Source organism: Desmodus rotundus, chromosome 7, assembly GCF_022682495.2.
Source record: "Desmodus rotundus isolate HL8 chromosome 7, HLdesRot8A.1, whole genome shotgun sequence".
Taxonomy (NCBI): domain Eukaryota; kingdom Metazoa; phylum Chordata; class Mammalia; order Chiroptera; family Phyllostomidae; genus Desmodus; species Desmodus rotundus.
Genome location: NC_071393.1, coordinates 25,839,334 through 25,859,414, shown reverse-complemented (window position 1 = coordinate 25,859,414; position 20,081 = coordinate 25,839,334). Strand labels below are relative to the sequence as shown.

Here is a 20,081-nt window from a genome sequence, read left to right as displayed (position 1 = left end):
AGACTGAGAGTGGAGGCTCAGTGAGGGAGAGAGGGTCCGAGTCAAAGACGAGCAGAGACATGCGCCAGAGCAGCACAAAAATGCTTTCAGCACGAAAACCCTTTGGCCTTCTGTCCGCTGCTCTGCAAACCTGCCTCCGGCCAGAGCCTCCCACAAATCATCAGGACCTGTGCAGAGGGCCCCGCTCCCTGTTCCCAGGCCTCGTGCCAAAGCAATTAAGCCTGTAACAATGCATTCAAATAGAAGGGCTGGTCGGAGGAAAGGAAAAATGCTGTAACCGTCCCCAAGGGACCCAGAAGGCCCTAATGTGCATCATAATCCCCTGAAACTTCTGCAATCCAAATGTTCCAATGAGGAGGTTTCAGTGGGGATGAAACCCCATACCGTGCATACGTGCTCACACGCACACGTGTGCCAGACGAAGAGGACCCAGGCCGGCTGAGGACTGTTTTCCAGGTGGTACCAGAGCTCCCCATGGCTGGTGGGCAGGCGGGGAGTGGATGAGGGCTGCAGAGGAAAGGCCCCAGCCGGAAGCTCACAGGCTTCCTCCAGATTGGAAACACATGCGCCATCAGGCAAGGTGGGAACCAGAAACCAGCGACAGGTAACAATATTTTCTTCCACAGACACTTTTCTCTCCATGCTCTTGTCCCTCCTCCCCAGTCTTCCTTCACTTCCTCATTGGCAATGGGACTTGCTGGGGAGGGACAGGCTCAGGTGCCTCATAAATAACACCAGTGGAGGCTTTACATATGGTTGTGTCTATTTCTGAGTCATTCTGAATGATGCACCTGAAGCTATAGCAGCCAAGGGAGAGATTTCCAAGGGTACACGAAGCCTGCTTTGAGAAATGCGTAAGGAGGGCTTCTCTTTCTTTTTATTTGTGTTTTGTTTTGTTTTTCCTATTAGTGCCACATGGTGTTGGTACCATCTCAACACCTACAGGCAGAACTTGGAGGGAAATTCACCTCCAAAAGCACCAACCTGAGCAAGAGTACCTTCAGAGCAAAGGCTTTCAGCATAGGGCCCACAGGTGGAGTCAGCAGCTACAGGAATATCCTCGCTCCCCAGAACGCTGCATCGTGATGGTTTGTATCTGTAAGCACACATGGATTTTTTTCTAGGGAGAAAGCCCACAGCTTGCTGTGAAATTCTCAGCAAGGCCCATTACCAAACACGTCTAGAGTGACTGACTTAGCTGTTAACCCCAGGACTGCTTGCATTCTCAAACTGAAGTTTGACCTCCCTTTGTTGTTTCATTCACTCGATAATCCAGTTCACGCTTGAACACCTCCAGTGACGAAAACTTGACAGAATAGTCTCATAACTGAGAACAGAGGCATTGGAGCTGGCGCTCCAAAGCAGGTGTCCAAAGTCTGGTGTTGCCACTTTGTAACTGTGGGGCTTCCAGCCGGCAGTTTAGCCCCACTCCTCAGTTTCATCGTGCGTGCACACACATACGTTGGTTATGATACCTCTTGATATTTTTGAGATTCGATGAAATATGTGTGCAGTCTATTGTAAAAGAAAAAAAAAAGGTCTTCCTTTCTGATTGTCTTTCTTACAAGATTTTTCTCTTTTTGTTGTAACAAAATCTGCTTCCCTGCAGCTTCCTGTCATTGGTCTTCCATGACACTTGGCCACGCAGACCAAGGGAGAGAGTTCCAATGCAGTCTGTGCCATCATTCAATACTAGCGTCTTAGGGAACCTTGCATTCTAAAATATCCTTTACAGTAACAGTCCTTCAAGAAGAAGGGAACATTAACACAAGACAGCTTTAGATGTAAGATAACAGGGTTTTTTTTTTGTTTCATGATGACATTTTGACAATAAAGGTTCTGTATCGCTTTAAGTGAATGGTATTAAAATGTAAACATCACTGAGCAAATTCTGTGTCTGCTAACAATTACCATTTACCCCCGAAATGTTTGCTTGCTCTTTCTACTACCACCAGCACTGTCTGAGCACAGCGCTTGTTACCAATTCTTCTAACCCCTTCTCTTCCACTGGAGGGATAAGGCCACTCAGGGTGTTACACACAACCGCGTCTGTCCCCTCCCCACCCGCCGCAGCGGGCCTAGTGCCTCACCCCGACGCCCTGATGTTCCTGACTCCCTCAGCTCCAGGAGAGCAGGACAATGGCCATTTTGTCCTCCTTTGAGCTTCCAGCACCTACAACAGCATCTGGCTCCCGTTAGAACTTAATAGATATCTGTTGAATGAATAAATTAAAAAATGAAGTAAAGAAGTAATGAACTTATAAGCAATAGTAACTTGTGCAAAGTAAATTACATTCCGTTATTAATCCATAGTGTTACATTCAACATGAGCTATGAACATGTATGTCTTTGTAGCCTTTATCACTAAAATGCACTTGATGACAGCTTTTATATTTTCTCACTCCCAAAATCATTTCTATTATTGGATAAACACCCACAGATCTTTAAATCTTTCCTTATGTTATATGCTTTTGTATCTTTTCATCCATCCTCAGTCTTCTCTTCTAGACACTGAACACTGATTTGTCCTAGGCCCCCACGATGCCAGGGTCCTTAGTTTGGAACCTTGGCCAGGCTTCCAGTGTCCGCCCACCGCCCTTCTTTGGAGAGAGTCAGCCAGTCCCAAGTTGGAGGCTTCACTACCACCTCCTGGGAGCCTAAGGCTTACAGGAGAAGACAATACTGACGGGACATTTTAGACCACTGAGCTCAGTTCCTCCTGATATTTAAAGGAATTTAAGATTAGAAATATAGGGCTGTGTGGTGACAGAAGTGAAACTTGTCTGTGTGACCAACACATGATTCAGGAGGATCTTGATTTTCTAATCATGGTGATTGTCAATGATAACAACCCTAGAGCAACCTTGGCTGTTGCCACGGACCAGGTAATGGGGGAGCCCTTGAAATTAGTCCTGGAAATCATCCTCTCATTAGCACCTACTATGATTTAGGTAACACACTGGGCCAAAAGAGGCTCTTCCCTCTATGAGCTAATGAGAAGCAAACACTGAGGCAACTTGAAAATGAATAAAAATTTTTAAAATTTTTTTTAAAAAGAGTAAAAAACATATCATGAACAAATAAGATAAAATACATTATTTTTAAATATTTTTGTCTTTCATGTACCCATTTTTCTTTATGTCTGATATACTAGTGCATGTGGATAGTTCATAAATAAATAAAAATACAAAAGAAAATGATACCGAGACAACTGGTGAAAGAAATTTGCACAAACAAAAATCTATTTAAAGTTCCATTTCAATGGCAAGCAAAGACTTTAAAACTCAAACTTCAGTGAGATGCCATTTTTTTTATCATTAAAATCAGTAGAGATGAACAGAAGGAAGCCCCGGAGCTGGTGAGTACTCAGAGCCAGGCATTCCTGTGCACTCATCATGGGGCGGAGGTGGGGGGTGGGGGGAACAGATCAGTGGAGCCTTTCCAGAGAGCAGGGTGGCAGCCGATGGCAAAAACTCAGATATGCACACCTTTGACGTGGCACCCCCACTTGTAGAAAACATATCCTTAGGAAATAATTGAAGACATACACAAAGACAGATGTGCAAAAACGTTTGTTGCAGCATCATTCATAATAAAAAGTAGAGCCCTGGCTGGTGTGGCTCAGCGAATTGAGCACTGACCTGCAAACCAAAGGGTAGCTGGTTTGATTCCCAACCAGGGCACATGCCTGGGTTGCCGGCCAGGTCAGGTTCCCAGTAGGGGACGCACGAGGGGCAACCACACATTGATGTTTCTCTCTCTCTCTCTCTCCCTCCCTTCCCTTCTGTCTAAAATAAATAAATAAAATCTTTTCTTTAAAAAGTATAAAACATAAATATGTAATGTTAGGGAATTCATTAAACTGTACTATCTACTATGCCTAGGATACATCTATGTCAAATGAATTTTAACTAAGAAAATATTAGCAGTTTATTGATATAGTACATGGAAAAATGAAAGGAAAACAGGCATGCACAGCAGACTGCTCAGTGATACACCACCCTTCCTAGCATCTTCCAGATTTAACACATGCATCCTGACCTCCTGAGCAATCAGTTCTCTTTACCTTACGCTCTCATAGTTCATTGTGTCTCTCCTTCTTTGCATTCGTCAGCTATATAAATAGAGTTGTGCCTTGCGTTTATTGGTGTGACTCTCTGACTGATGTCTAACTCTCTAAGTACCGTAGAGCTGACGGAGAGTAGGGCCCATGTCTGGCACATGTTAAGGTGCTCAACATTATTTTGAAAGAGTGATGTATGACACAACTACTATATAAAAATTGGGATGTACATCTACCCATAGAAAGGGGACTGGAATAGTATTTCCACTAACAACATTTTGTTCATGGAATTTCTAGGACTACTGGAATTATGAGTGATGTTTTCTTCCAAGTCTCCTGAGTTGAGTATGTTATAGTACTTCAGTCATCTTAAAAATATTCAATGTCATAGGAAAAATTAGTCTGCAAAGTCAGCGTGGTAAGTAATACCTGTCTATCAGGGATATTCGTTGAGCACTCAGGAATATCCTCCTCCCTGAAAGCACATGAGCAGAGGGGAAGCACGGGGGTTGCATTGGTGGCGTCTAGGAGGGGAGAGATTCTGGAATAGAAACAAGCACCCTCAGAGATGAGAGGGGCAGAGAACACAGAGGTCAAGGGTTCCAGGGGCAGAATGAGGGGGCGCATGCATGGCCATCACTGGTTGCTGGAAGGTAAGGAGTTGGGCCACACGTGGTGGGAAATGACCCTGGAGAGGCAGATAATGGAAAAATTCATAGGTCAGTTCAGGGCCTGTAGTCAAAGGAGAAGTCACTGAGCAGTGGTGGTGTGCTTGGGTCGGATTTAAAGGTTATCGTGTGGAAAATGAACTGGCGAGGGACAGGTCTGGAAACAGCAGGATCAGTTTTGAGGCTGTTTCTGTCGTTTGCAAAGAAGAGGAAGGTCTGAAGTAAAGCTACAGCTAGCTCTAGGGATGAACTAGAAAGAATTGTTCAGGAACTACTGAGAAAAGAAACACAGTAAGGACTGACTGATTAAGTTGGAGGCAGAAAGAGTCAAAGATAACATCAGATTTCTATCTTGGGTGACTCTCTGGTATATTTTAGGGGAGGAGGAAGAGATCCATTTCAGACATATTGAGTTCGAAGCTTTTTACAAGAAGTCTGGGCTACAAATTTGGGCTTGAGAGTCATCCCCATACAAGTGATTATTAAAACCTGGTAGGTAGATAAATCAGTCACAGAGTGTATTATAATAATAAGAGAAGCTGGCCAAGCGTGTGAACCTATGAAGCACCAACAAGGGTTTAAAAAATGAATGGATTGTGCAGAATAAGGGTCTGTGAATGTGGACTACTTTCCTAAAAGGTTAGTAAAACAAGGAGGTGGAGTTTGGAGAAAAAAGAGGAAGTAGAGGTAAGTTTCAAGTCAAATTGTGTTTGAGGACAGTCTGAAAATAAAGGAGAGTGAGAAAAATGATAGAGAACAAAATCCCAAAGGTGTCAGGAGAGAAAGGGGCAAGGACATGACTATGGATTTGCCTGTGCTGAAGGAGGAATGCCTCACGTCTGTGCCACACACCAGCCTGCCACCACACTGTGATCAGTGTGTAAGATTCAGTTGTATTGCAATTGATTATACACATTATCATTGCTAGTATCTGCCCAGCATAATGCCGAGTGGAAAGGTTTGGAAAGGTGGCATTTGTACAACTTCGTGTAAGTAGGAAGTGAGAGACGAAGCACAGTGACAAGCCAGTGCAAAAGAAGGATCATGTATGTTCTGGAACATACTGGAGCTTTTCAGGACTATATAAAAGAGTTCAGCCAGGGCAGAAAATGTTCAAATAGGAGCTGAAGGACAGCGAATAGCATGGTAATTGGGGGTTCCTTTACAGACACTGAACCTTTGTTTGCCTAACGTAGTCATTTCCCTGTAGTTTGCTGGCATTACACTTTTCTAAGTCTCTTAACTGAAAGTTGTGCCAAGAACACACAAAGGTTGAAAAATCTCTGCTTTGTCCTTCCAGGCTGGAAGAAAGGAAATGAAGATGGGCACGGTGCAGCTAAATTCATAGGAAGTTGAGGACCATGTCTCCACTCTGAGGGGAGACTTGGATAATTCGGTCCCTTGATGAGTCTAGCTTTTCCGTATACAATAAATCCCCTGAATGTAAAGGTGGGTTTAATGATGACGGAAGACAGGGACTTCTGTAACAGTGCAGGTAAGAATCTTCACCATCCTGCCTCAATGCAAGTGCGCAAGAGACTTTCCCAGCTGAAGTGGAGTTTTCCACCTTCTTTTAATTCCTAGTTTTCATATATTTATAGAAAACAGCTCATCTCTTAAAAAATATTATTTTCAACAAAGATTTATCCTATTTTCCATCATTTGATTTTGGTTGAAGGTTAATATACATAAGAAATATGGAAATGGTATCTATGTTTCTATCTCTCTCTCTCTCTCTCTCTCTGTCTCTCTGTCTCTCTCTGTCTCTTTCCATCCCTCTTTCTTTCTCTATCTCTCTCTCCCTCTGTCTGGAATCACTGAATATACCCTCTGGTGAGGCTTTAAAAAAAAAACATGGAAATGAAAGTCTCCTCTAAGTTTTTAAATGAAACTTACATGATATGATTGTGCCATTGAAATCTTTTTTTACAATGATCCTTGCAAAACAGATTTATTGGCTCTAGAGGCCATTTCCTCTCCTTGACTCCAGGATTCCCCTCACCTATGCCTGCTGGTGTGGGAGAAATTCGGAATTTCTCGTGAGCCCCATAGTCCAGGGCTCCTCTTACCCAGGCCCTCCTCTACTGCAGGTTTCCTGGATTATCCCGTATTTGCCATGGTTTTCTCAACACCATCCTACTCCCTGTGACCACAGTCCTCTGGCTCTCAAGGTCCCTCGGGTTCTACATCATGTTTTCGGTGGGGTATAACCAGAACCTGCACTGTGGGGGACCATTTCCCCTGCTCTGGACACCAATCCTGCGTTAAATGCAACCTTAAGAACCCACCTCTATTTGATTCATTATTTCACAATGTGGCATTTTCAAACCAGTTCTTTACTACCTTGTACTTTTATCATTTCTTTTTTTTTTTTCACCTCAAGTCAGGACTTGACATTTTACCTAGTTCAATTTCATCTTAATTGATTTTGGCCCATAAATCCAGTCTTTTGAGCTATTTTGAAATGCTGCCCACTTCTAGCCATCTTGAGTTCAACATTTTTATCAACCCATTATGTGAGGATATAAAGGATACACATATAAAGCTGTGGGTGACACAGGAAGTCCTCTACCCCCGGAAGGCTTCCCTTGGAGTGGCTCTAAAGCATCGATCAGCACATGAAAGAACAAGAGAACGCCTCCCTTACTAAAATACAACACAAAACGTGCCAAACTTTTTAGAGAAAAGCTCCAAAAATGTGTCTGGCTGAGGACACAGACATCCCTAAATCTTCAGCTCAGAGCGTAAGTCGGTCAGACCTGTATCAGGGTTCCAGCTATGGGAGAGTTACTCTGTTTTTCTAAGCCTTGGTTTTCTTTTTCTTTTTTTTTTGTTTTAGTTTTTAATTTAACCTTTGATTATGGAAAATTTCAAATATACATAAAGAAGAAAGACTAATGTAATGAAGATCCAGATATGCATCACCAGCTACACTAACCTTCAAATGGTCCTCTCTTCTTTCATCTATGCTCCCACCACAGAGAGTATTTTGAAACACATCCCAGATATATAATTTTACTTGTTAACATTTCAGTGTATATTAACTAAAATACAAGGACACCTAAAATACACAACCACAATATTATTATTGTTGATGTGTCTTATAAATCTATTTTAGGTTCCCCCTTCATCTCTTTATTCCCCGTGTAATTAATTTGCTGAAGAAACCAAGTTATTTACCTGGTAGAATTTTCCACAGTCTAGATTTTACTGATTCTGTCTCCCCAATGCTAACGTGTTCTGTAAATTGGTTGTTGGAACTAGCAGCTTGATAAGACTCAGGGTTGATTTTTTTTTTCTTTTTTTAGCAAGGATACATCAGGTGGTGTTGAGTTCTTCCATCAAGAGGCACCAAATATCTTGTTCTCTTTTTTAGTGGTTTTAGTGGCCATGATGAGTATTGCCTATTTCAATTTTCTTGGTTGAAAATGGAAGTCGTAAAAGAAAACACCTAATAATTAATGTATAACTACCTAATAACCATTCCTACCAACATTCTCAATCCCCCACACCCCAAGCACACTGTGATTCCCTCTCTCTGGAAAGACTGTGTCCCACACACAGGGTGGCACCTTCGCCCAGCACATATCTGAAGTCCAACAGTGCTTCCACCAAGCAGGAATCAAAATGCACTTGTGGGAATTAGCCTGCTCATGGTAACAGGAAGCTCCTTTCTCCTGTACTCCTTGGCTAATATTCAAGTGTATAATGGTGTTCAACCATTATCAATTTATTTGCTAGTTGTTTTAAGTGTTCAAGAAATACTTATTTCCCTCCCCCCTCCTTTTTTTTTAAGGACTCCTCTCCTACCAGAGCAGGAGCAGGCAAAGCTAGTAGTAGTTAGAAGGTGGCTTCTAGACAGACTACCTGGGTCGAAATCACAGCTCTGCCACTTACTAGCTGTGTGTCCTTGCAGGAATTACTTATTCTGTGTCTGAACTTTTTCACTGGTGGTGCTTGGGTAATAATAATATCCATTTATGGGCTTGTCATGAGGGATCTGGGTGAGGGATACTAAGTTCTTAGGATGATGACTGACATATTTATTCCTACGTAGTCTGTTCTCTTTACTTGAAATGTAAACCTTCCTTCTTCCTTCTAATTGGTGTTGTCCCTTTCTAGCCAGCCCCAGAGGTTAACACCCAGAAGGCTCCCTTACTTAAGTTTTCTTACCTAATCCCCTCCTGACTGATTACTTCTTTATGATCTTCACAGACCATTTACACTTTAGGGTTACTCCCATACTTTCCCTACTTACATACACCATTAATTATAAAATAAAGCATCAATTTAAGTTTTCCAGAGAGAAAAATAAAAGCATCACTATCATAATAAATACATGCACTATTTGTTCACATCCAATTTTCAAAACCTAAATATGCACATATGTTTTAAAGTGACTATAGTTAATAATGTTGTACTGTATATGTACTGAAAGTCGCTAAGAGTAAATCTTAAAGGTTTGCATCACAAGAAAAAAAATATTACCATGTGTGGTGATGGATGTTAACTAGACACGATTATTTCACAATATGTACATATCAAACCATTACGTTGTACACCTGAAACTAATTATAATGTTGTATGTCTATTACATATCAATAAAAATAAAATGAATATTAGTATGGTAGACTTATATGCATGACGAGTGAGGGGTGGAGGGTCACGGAGCTCTCCCGCATATGGAACACAAAGCTCAGCTGGCAAAGACCTTGGATGTTGTTTGTCACAAAAGAGAAGCAGGAAAAAGAACATGGGTGTGATCCATTGTTTCTTGGAAAATGCAAAGTGAAATGTGTCTCCTCCTAATATATCATTTTAGCCATCTTTTAAGTGGTAATATTTCTTTTTTGAGATTCCTTTATTGTGGTAAGATAAACGAAATAGGATTTATCATTTTAACAGTCTTGAAATATCCAAGTCAGTGGCAGTAAGTACATTCACAATGCTGCGAAACCATCATCGCTGTCCATTTCCAGATTTTTTCATCATCCCAAACAGAAACTGCTACTACTCTACCTTCTGTCTCCACTAATTTGCCTGTTCTAGATACTCACATAAGTGGAATCGTGCGATGTTTGTCCTTTCATGTCTAGCTTATTTTACTTAGCATGTTTTCAAGGTTCAACCATGTTGTAGTATTTATCAGAATTACATTCCTTTTTAGGGCTAAACAATTTTTCACTATATAGATGTACAACATTTTGTTTATGCACTTATTGATTAATAGACATTTAGGTTGTTGCCACCTTTTGGCTATTGTAAATAAAGCTTTAATGAAAATTGGTGTAAAAGTATTTGTTTGAGTCCCCGCTTTCAATAATTTGGGGTACCTAGAAGTGGAATTGCTGGGTCATATGGAAATCTGATGTTTACCTTGCTGAGGAACCACAAAATAGTTTCTCAGAGCAGCTGCAACATTTTACACTCCCAGCAGCAATACACAAGAGTGAATGTTTCCACATTCTCACCAACACTTACTTTTCTTTTTTTTTTTTTTTAAATAACAGACATCCTAATGGGTATGAACTAGAATCTACTTATGGTAGATTTGCATTTTCTTTTTTTACTAAATTTATTGGAGTGACATTGGTTAATAACCCGAGGACATTTTTTCGCTGCTTCTAGAGAGAAAGGGAGGGAGAGAAGCATCAATGTGAGAAAGAAACATCCATCAGTTGCCTCCCCTATGCACCTGGACCGAGGATGATACCTGCAACCGAGGCATGTGCCCTGACCAGGGATTGAACCCACAACCTTTCAGTTATGGGATGATGCTCCAACCAACTAAGCAACACCAGGCAGGGCAGAACAATATTAAATTTTTCAATCCAAGATCAGAGATGTCACTCCATTCTTTTATGTCTTCTTTAAGTTCTTTCAGCAATGTTTTGCAGCTTCCATGTTTATAAGTCTTTTGCCTACTTGATTAAATTTATTCCCAAGTATTTTATATTACTTTGGTGCTGTGGAATTGTTTTCTTAATTTCCTTTTAAATTGTTCATTGTTATTGTATAAAAAGCAACTGATTTTTCTATGTTGATTTTGTATCCTATTCTTTTTGGAATTTTTCAGCTCTAACACTTTTGTGTGTGTGTTTGTGAAATTTTTACATAAAAAATTATATCATCAGCAAACAGAAATACTTTTATTTATTTCCTTCCAATTTGGATACTTTTTGTTTCTTTTTCTTTCATAATTGCTATAGTTATAACTTCCAATATAATGTTGAATAGAAATGCTGAAGGCAGTCATCCATATCTTTCTTCCAGTCTTAAAGGAAAAGCTACCATCTTCCACTATTGAGTATAATGCTACCTGTGGGTTTTTCATACATGGCCTTTATCATCTTGAGAAAGTTTCCTTCTATTCTTTTCATATTGAGTACTTTTTTATCATGAAAGGGTATTGAATATTGCCAAATGATTTTTCTGCATCGATTGAGGTGATTTCATGGGCTTTTTTATTCATTCTATTGATGTGATGTTTTACACTGACTAATTTTCATGTGTAGAAACAGCCTTGCATTTCAGGGGTAAAACTCACTTGGTCACGTTGTATATAGTCCTTCCAGTATGCTGCTGAATTTGGTTTGCCGGTATTCTGTTGAGGATCTTCACAGCAATATCCAGGTGGGATATGGTCTGTAGCTTTCTTTTACTATGTTGTCTTTGTATGGCTTTTGTATCAGGGTAATGCTGGCCTCATAGAATGAGTTAGGAAGGGTTCACTCCTCTTCAGTTTTCTGGAAGAGTTTGAGAAGGATCGGTGGGCATTCTTCTTTAAAAGTTTAGTATAGCATTCACCAGTGAAGCCATCTGGTCCTGGGCTTTTCCTTTTGGGGGAGGTTTTGATAATGGATTCAATCTCCTTAGTAGTAGACTCCTTAGGAGCCATGTTTTGTATTTCTTCATGAATCAGTTTTGGTAGATTATGTGTTTCTAGGAATTTGTCTATTTAATCTACATTATCCAATTTGTTGGTGTATAAATGTTCATAGTATTTTCTTAGAATCCTTTTTATGTCTGTAAAATTATTAGTAATATCCCCAATTTTATTTCTGATTTTAGTAATTTGAGTCTTCTTTATTTTACTTAATCTAGCTAAAGTTTTGTCAGTTTTGTCTTTTCAAAAAAACAACTCTTGGTTTTATTAAATTTGTCTATTACTTTCTAATCTCTATTTTATTTACCTCCATTCTAACCTTTATTAATTGTTTCCTTCTGCTCACTTCAGGTTTAGTTTGATTTTTTTCTAGGTTTTTAAGAAGTTAGGTTATTGATTGGAAATCTTTCTTTTTTTAATGTATATATTTACAGCTATAAGTTTTCCCCTTAGCACTGTTTTTGAAGTATTCCAAAAGTTTTGGTATGTTGTGTTTTCATTTCATTTATCTATCTCAAGGTATTTTTAAATTTTCCTTGTGATTTCTCCTTTGACCCATTGTGATTTAAGGGTTGTTTAGTTCCTATATATTTATAAAATTTCCAGTTACCTGTCTGTTAGTTACTTTCAGCTTCATTCCATTGTGATTAGAAAAAATATTTTGTATGATTCCATTTTTCTAGTTTTTTAAGATTGTTTTGTAACCTAACATTAGATTCATCCTGGACAATGTTCCATGTATATTTGAGAAAAATGTCTATTCTGCTATTATGATGTGTTCTGTACATGTCTGTTAGGTCTAATTAGTTTATAGTGATGTTCAAATCCTCTATTTTCTTATTTATCTTATGTCTGGTTGTTCTAGCTATTATTGAAAGTTAGGTATTGAAGTTTTCAACTATTACTGTAGAACTATCTATTTCTCCCTTCAGTTCTGTCAATGTTTGCTTTCTATAATAGGGGGCTCTGATATTTGGTGCATATTTGTTTGCAATTGTTAGGTTTTCTTAGTAAATTGATGCTTTTATTATTATACAATGTCCTTCTTTGTCTCCTGTAACAGTTGTTAATTTATAGTCTATTTAGTCTGATCCTGGCATCGCCACCCCACCTCTCTTTTGATGGCTCCAAACATGGAATACCCTTTTTTCATTCTTTCACTTTGAATCTGTCTTTAGATCCAAAGTGAGGGTCTTATAGACAGCATGTAGTTAGATCATTTTTTAAAAATTCATTCTGATCTATGCCTTTTGATTGGGAAGTTTAATTCATTTATATTTAAAGTAATTACTAATCAGGAATAACTTATTTCTGACATTTTGCTATTTGTTTTCCCTTCCTCCTTTTCTCCATTATTACTTTCTATTGTGTTTTGCTGATTTCTTTGTAGTGACACATTTTGATCTCTTTCTCATTTGTTTTTGTGCATATTCTGTAGATATTTTCTTTGCAATCACCATGGGGATTACATCTGAAAGTTGTAGCAATCTAATTTGAATTAATATCAGCTTAACTTTAATCACATACTAAAACTCTAATCACAGACAGCTCTGCACCCCACTTTATGTTAACACCACAAATTGCATCTTTATTCATTACTAATAACATACATTTTAAGTCATTTTTATTCATTTGTCTCTTAAATGTGGTAGTAAATAAAAAGTGGAATTACAAACTAAAATTATAATAGTACTGGTTTTTCAATTTGTCCATGTATTTAACTTTACAAGAAGTTTCACTTTTTTATACAGCTTCAAATTGCTGTCGAGTCTCCTTTCATTTCAAACTGAAGAACTCCCTTCAGCATCTCTTGCAGGGCAGGTCTAATAATAATAAACTCTCTCTCAACTTTTATTTATCTAAGAATGTTTTAATTTCCCCTTCATTTTTGGAGAGCAGTTTTGCCAGATACAGAATTCTTAATTGAGTTTTTTTTTTTTCTTTCAGCACTTTAAATATTATCTCCACTAGTCTCCAAGGTTTTGGATGAGATATTGGATAATAATCTTATAAAAATTCTCTTGTACATGATGAGTTGTTTATTTCTTGCTACTTTCAAGATTCTGTCTTTGTCTTGCAATTTCAATAATTAGATTATTATGTGAGAGTCTCTTTGATTCAACCTACTTAAGAGATTATTGAGCTTCTTGGATTTGTAGATGTATGTATCTTATCAAATTCAAGAAGTTTTCAGCCATTATTTCTTCAAGTCATCTTTCTGATCCTTTCTCTCTCTTTTCCTTCTGGGGCTCCTATAATGCATGTGTTGGTTCACTTGATGATGGCCACAACCCCTTAAGCTCTGTTTGCTCTTCTTTATTCCTTTTTCTTTCTGCTTCTCACACTTGATTATTTTAATCATCTTATCTTCTTCATTGTTTCTTCTGCATGCTCAAATCCACTGTTGAACCCCCTTAGTGATTTTTTTTAATTTCAGCTATGGTAACTTTCAGCTTCAGAATTTCTATTTGGTTCTTTAATAAAATTTCTATCTCTTTTTAAAAATATATTCTCAATTTGTTTTTTCATTGCCTCTTTACTGATTTTCATTAGCTTTTTTTCCCCATGTTTTAATTCTTTAGCTCTTTGAGCATAATTGATAGTTAATCTTTTTATTATGGGTGTGTATCTATCTTTGCAGTGTGACTGTAAGCTTCTTAAAAAACAGGGAATGTAATATAAATGCGTACTTAATGAAATTCTGTGTTCTTAGCATCATAGAATGGAAAGAAGATGTACCCTGTTGTCAATAAATTTCAGTTCAAACCTCACCTCCTGCTACATGATCCTGTACAATTTCTTTCACATCAACCTGGCTGCTCCCCAGCTTCCGCAAAACAGTGATCAGAAAAAAATAACTAGAAGTATAGAGTTGGAAATGCCTGTTACATTATACTCACTCAAAAAATGGCATTTATTGTGTGTAATTTGTGGTAGTAAACAAATTACTCTCTAAATGGCACATACCTGTCCCTGTTCACATCTCTAGTTAACTGTTTCCTGTGTACCAAGGTTTGAGATGAACCCCAGGCTAACCAAAACTTCTATATTTGTTTTTGACCCCAGTCTAGTGTTGTTTGGACACTAACACTGACATGTGCAAGTTTCCCCTGCTCTGCGCCTACTTCCGCACCTACTTCTGCATTGCTACTTCTGGCTACTTGGAAAGTGATACGAGGAAAAACATCCATGAACAATGGATAATTAGGACACTTAGAATTTCTAGGAGTCCACCTCTTAGGAGTCCAGCTCCTGAGCATCAGTAGATTAGCCGAGGAAAAGAAAGTAAAACTACTACATACTTTCGTTCTTGACATGCTTGTGATCCTTGACTTACAGCATTTCAGGTATGTGAATTTGTGCATCTGTGCCTATGTGTATTTTAACAACATCTCATGATTGATTTGGCCAACTCTAGTGATAGGAAAGGAAATGGCTCCTTCCCCCTTTCCCTGTATATGTTTGGAACCAACTGAAAAGTAAGGTAAAAATACCGGCTTTGTTACTAAAATCGCTGTTGGAAAACATGGCTTAGATATGCATCAAAAATGGGCTTATTAAGAGTGGACTCCGAAATTTAACAGACTTAACCCCCCAGCTGTGGCAGTCTTGGACCAGGAACACCTCACCTGCAGGCGAAGGGCCTACTCCCTAAAATCCCTTCTCCCACAGCAGAGCATGATGGGAGTGCTTTGGCAGATGCAAAGAGTGTGGAAAGAAGAAAGGTCAGAACACATATACCCATGTCCTGACACCCAGAATAATGACTTCTCATTTCAGTACAATTTGATTTACCAATCTGTTTTTGAACAAGCTCTTTCTGATGTAGACAATCTGGACAAGAGAATGGCTGTCCCAGATGGATGGACCAGAGTCTGCCATGGAGGAGAGATGGAAGGTTGCAGCCAGACTTCCCAGGGAGAAGAGGAAGAAGCTGCCCTTGTTGCTCTGATGCAGCAGGGAAGAAAGTCGCAGCCTGGCACATATCACTGCTCCTCCCACTCCTCTGCTGCCCTAGTAACAGTTTCTGACAACAAAACGTGTATGGGCTGTGCACTCATGTGAAATTACGGCTCTTTCCTGGGAGAGGATAAAAGGCATTGCTTTCATGAGTTACTGAGTAACAAGTGGATCGTAGGTGGGATTGCGTGGTGACTGAGAAGCTGAATTGCCAGGGGTTGCATCTCAGCTGTGTGTCCTTGGACCAACTACTTAACCTCTTGTTGCCTCAATTTCATCTATGATAAAGTGTATTATGGTAGCGCTTACTTCATAGGGTTGTTTTAAGGCTTAAATAAATTAATATATCTAAACTACTTAGAACAGTATCTCCGACTACTCCATAACTGTCAGCTATTGTTATTATCTAATTTTCAATTATCTTCACCAAAGAAAAGATGTAGAGACATGGACTATTCAAAAATTGGCTTGCAATACATAAACACACTCTCTTAAAATTGCTCATTTTACAACCCTAATCTCCTCTTATTTGCATAGCCTGGGAGTTGAATTGGGATCATGGACTCCAATATATCCAGAAAAATTCATAAGAACACCTTTGCTGTTTGACAGTGGAAGGAGAGATGTGATTTCGACAGCACTTTGCTATGTATAAATGGGTCATTCTAATTTACTTTTTTTCTCCTTTCCAAATAGCTGTCTCTATACCCACCAATCCCAGTCATGGCTCACCCTGCCCCATATGTGAGGGTGGATAGAGTAGAGAGTGTACAAGCTTTTAAAGCCAAAAGCTTTGCTCCCCACCCATAAGTCCAATTACTTCAGAATGGACTGTGGGCCTGAGGGTGGGATGAGCCTGAGGCAGGGAGTAAATTTCGTGCTCTAAGGCCTTGTGCTAGAATGTTGGCAGAAATCATTCATTGACAGCTTGAGAAGAGCTCGGGAGGACATCAGGGCTGGGCAGGAGAGAGGAAACCAATCCCATATGAAGGCTCAGGGAGCCAAATGGTAGACCAGAGCCAGAACCAAAACAGGCCTGATGGCCGCAGCTCAGAAGCCAGGGGAGCACAATGGAGCTAAATGGGCCACTAGAAAACTTTCAGCTACAGGGCACAGGGGGCTGGCCGAGGGTCACCAGCTCTGCAGTTTTCAGGAGAGGTCCCCACTGGGAAACTAAGGGTGGTAGCAGGATTAATCAATAAGCTGTGAGACATTCAGCTGTGAGGACTCTACTTGCCCTGGCTGGCGTGGCTAAGTGGGTTGGGTGTCGTTGTACAAACTGAAAGGTGGCCGGTTCGATTCCCAGTCAGGGCACATGCCTAGGTTGTGGGCCAGGTCCCCATCTGGGGGCATGCAAGAGGTGATCAGTTGATTTACTTTCATGCATCATGTTTCACTCCCTCTCCTTCTCTCTCCCTTCTCCTCTCTCTAAAAATAAATAAATAAAATCATTTTTTTTTAAAGTGAGGACTTTACTTGAGAGTTTGAAGATAGGTGAGGACAGTACTCTGGACACTGGAAATACTGGCATGAGATGCCTGGAGGGCCCTAGACACTGTGACAATGGACAGGAATCTGAGACAGGGCCTTGCCATCCCAGGAATTTGCTTTCTTTTGGGAGACTCTGACTGTATACAGGGTCTGTCCAGAAGGTATCCAGCCATGTCTTATGAAAAATAGAGACATTTGTTGAAGAAGATACAAGATATAAGAAACGTACACAGGACCAATGATGTCTCAGTCACCTTCAAAGAAGGCACCTTGGGACCTCACGCAATTCTCCCAATCACCATCAGCTGCTCCATTGTATTTTCCTGAATCTCATCAACAGTCTGAAATCTCTTTTCTTTTAAAGGTGATTTTAGTTTTGGGAAAAGCCAGAAGTTGCAGGATGCCAAATCTGGGCTGTAGGGGGACTGAGTCAGCTGAGTGATTTGATGTTCCACAAAAAAATTCTTCATGAGATGTGATGCATGAGCAGACGCGTTTTCGTGGTGAAGCTGCCAATCACCAGTTGCCCATTAGCTGCGGCCTTCTGAATCACCCAAACAGTTTCTGCAGAAGAGTGTTCAAGTGTAATGCAAAATTTGATACAGATTAGTTATTCTACTCACTCATTTTTTAAAATATTTTTATTGATTATGCTATTGCAGTTTTCCCAATTTCCCCCCTCTTCCCCCTTCCACCCTGCCCCACCAACCCTCCAGCATTCCCCCAACCCTTAGTTCATGTCCATGGGTTGTACATATAAGTTATTTGAGTCCTCTGTTTCCAATACTACTTTTTATCTCTCTCCGTCTACCTTATGCCTATGCCATGCTTCTTCTTCCCTGTACCTTTCCCCCTATTCCTCCCTTCGCCCTCTGCACTGAAATCCCTCCATGTGATGTTCATTTCTCTGATTCTGTTCCTGTTCTGGTTATTTGCTTAGTTTTTGTTTTCATTGTTTTTCTTCTTTTTTTTTAGGCTCATTTGTTGATAGTTGTGAGTTTGTTGTCATTTTACTGTTCATACTTTTTATCTTCTTTTTCTTAGATAAGTCCCTTTAACATTCCATATAATAATGGCTTGGTGAAGATGAACTCCTTTAACTTGACCTTATCTGGAAAACACTTTATCTGCCCTTCCATTCTAAATGAAAGCTTTGCTGGATAGAGTAACCTTGGATGTAGGTCCTTGCCTTTCATGACCTTAAATACTTCTTTCCAGCCCCTTCTTGCCTGCAAGGTTTGTTTTGAGAAATCAGCTGATAGCCTTATGGGAACTCCTTTGTAGGTAACTCTCTGATTTCCTCTTGCTGCTTTTAGGATTCTCTCTTTATCTTTAACCTTGGGTAACTTAATGATGATGTGCCTTGTTGTGTTCCTCTTTGGGTCCAACTTCTTTGGGACTCTATGGGCTTCCTGGACTTCCTGGAAGTCTATTTCCTTCACCAGATTGGGGAAGTATTCCTTCATTATTTGTTCAAATAAGGTTTCAATTTCTTAGTCTTCCTCTCCTCCTTCTGGCACCCCTAAAATTCAGATGTTGGAATGTTTCAGGTTGTCCCAGAGGTTTCTAAGAGTCTCTTCACTTTTTTGAATTCTTGTTTCTTCATTTTGTTCTGGATGGATGTTTATTTTTTTCTTTTGATCCAAATCATTGCTTTGAGTCCTGGTTTCATTCCTGTCACTGTTCGTTCTCTGAACATTCTGTTTTATTTCACTTTGGATATCCTTCATTTGTTTTTTTCATTTTTCGACCAAGCTCAATCAGATCTGTGAGTATTTTGACTACCAGGGCTTTCAATTCTCCATCAGATAGATTGGCGATCTCCTCATCGTTTAGCTCTCTTTCTGAAGCTTTGCTCTGTCCTTTCATTTGGGCCCTATTTCTTTGTCTTGGCACACCTGGTAAGTTGTAAGGGGGTGGGGCCTTAGGTATTCACCCAGGTGGGGCAACCCTCCTTGCTGTGCTGCTGCGCTGCCTGTGGGGGAGGGACCAGAGAGGAAACAGTGCAGCTGGCCTGCTCTTCTTTAGCCCACTTTCCAATGGACTCTGGTGTGAGACTGGGAGTTTCTCCCACCACCGCAGCCACCATAGCCCACAGCCACCTCTGAGTCCCCTTAAGTCAGCCCCTCCCTCACAGCCCTCCCCCAATGTCCACGCTTCACTGCGGTTTTTCTGAGTCCACCCATGAGGTCCACTGCCTCATCAGTCTGGTTGTTCTGGCTGATTTTGTCTTTAATTCCTTGGTTGTCATAGCGCCATGCAGTTTGATTTTCTAGCACTTTTGGTTGTTTATTGACTTCAGATTGGTTGTTACCCTCCTTTTGGTTCTTCAAGGAAGCGAAGGGTCTCTACCTTTGCCTCCATCTTGGCCAGAACTTTTACTCACTCAGTCATTGAGAATGCAACGGCCACACAGTACACACACTCACTGAACAGTGTCCACCACCCCACTGACTAGTAGAGTGAGTTGTCATTGTTCACACACACTCATTCCATCCACTCCCTTGGCTGCCAGGTTACATCACTGTCACGCAAACTGTTCTTGTTATATTAACAATGGCTGAACTTTTTCCGGACAGACCTCATATGTTTTTATTGCCTTATTTAATGCTTGCAATAATATTCTCAGAGAGGCACTTGTCTTATCTTTTATATACTTTAGAATGTAAGCTCTACATCTTGGGCCAAGGTACTTGGCCTGTATCATTTCCTCCTATGTGCCCAGGACCAAAAACCACATGCAACAGTCCAGAAAAGGTACTAATCAATATCTGCTGAATACTGGTCTTTATTTCTTAATGAAGACACTGAAGCTTTGAAAAGTTCACTGACTTTCCAAACCCAAGTGTGGCTGCCTCCTTGATCTGTTTACTTTTCCATCTTCCTACTCTGTAAATAATGGAAAGAATGCTGGCTTGGCAGTTGGGACACCCAGCTTCCAGCTGCAGTTCTACCTCAGAATGTGTGACCTGAACAAGTGACTTCACTTATGCGGGATTTGATTTTCTCCACC

The 20,081-nt window shown here is 40.1% G+C and overlaps 1 long non-coding RNA gene across 1 annotated transcript; it reads left to right on the top strand.

Moving 5' to 3' along the window:
- The first annotated feature begins 392 nt into the window (after nt 1-392).
- On the top strand, nt 393-10,699 carry LOC123479435 (uncharacterized). The gene is made up of 4 exons (XR_006655049.2): nt 393-604; nt 4,361-4,481; nt 6,032-6,226; nt 10,360-10,699. It is a non-coding gene; the product is annotated as an uncharacterized lncRNA (long non-coding RNA).
- The last annotated feature ends 9,382 nt before the right edge of the window (nt 10,700-20,081 follow it).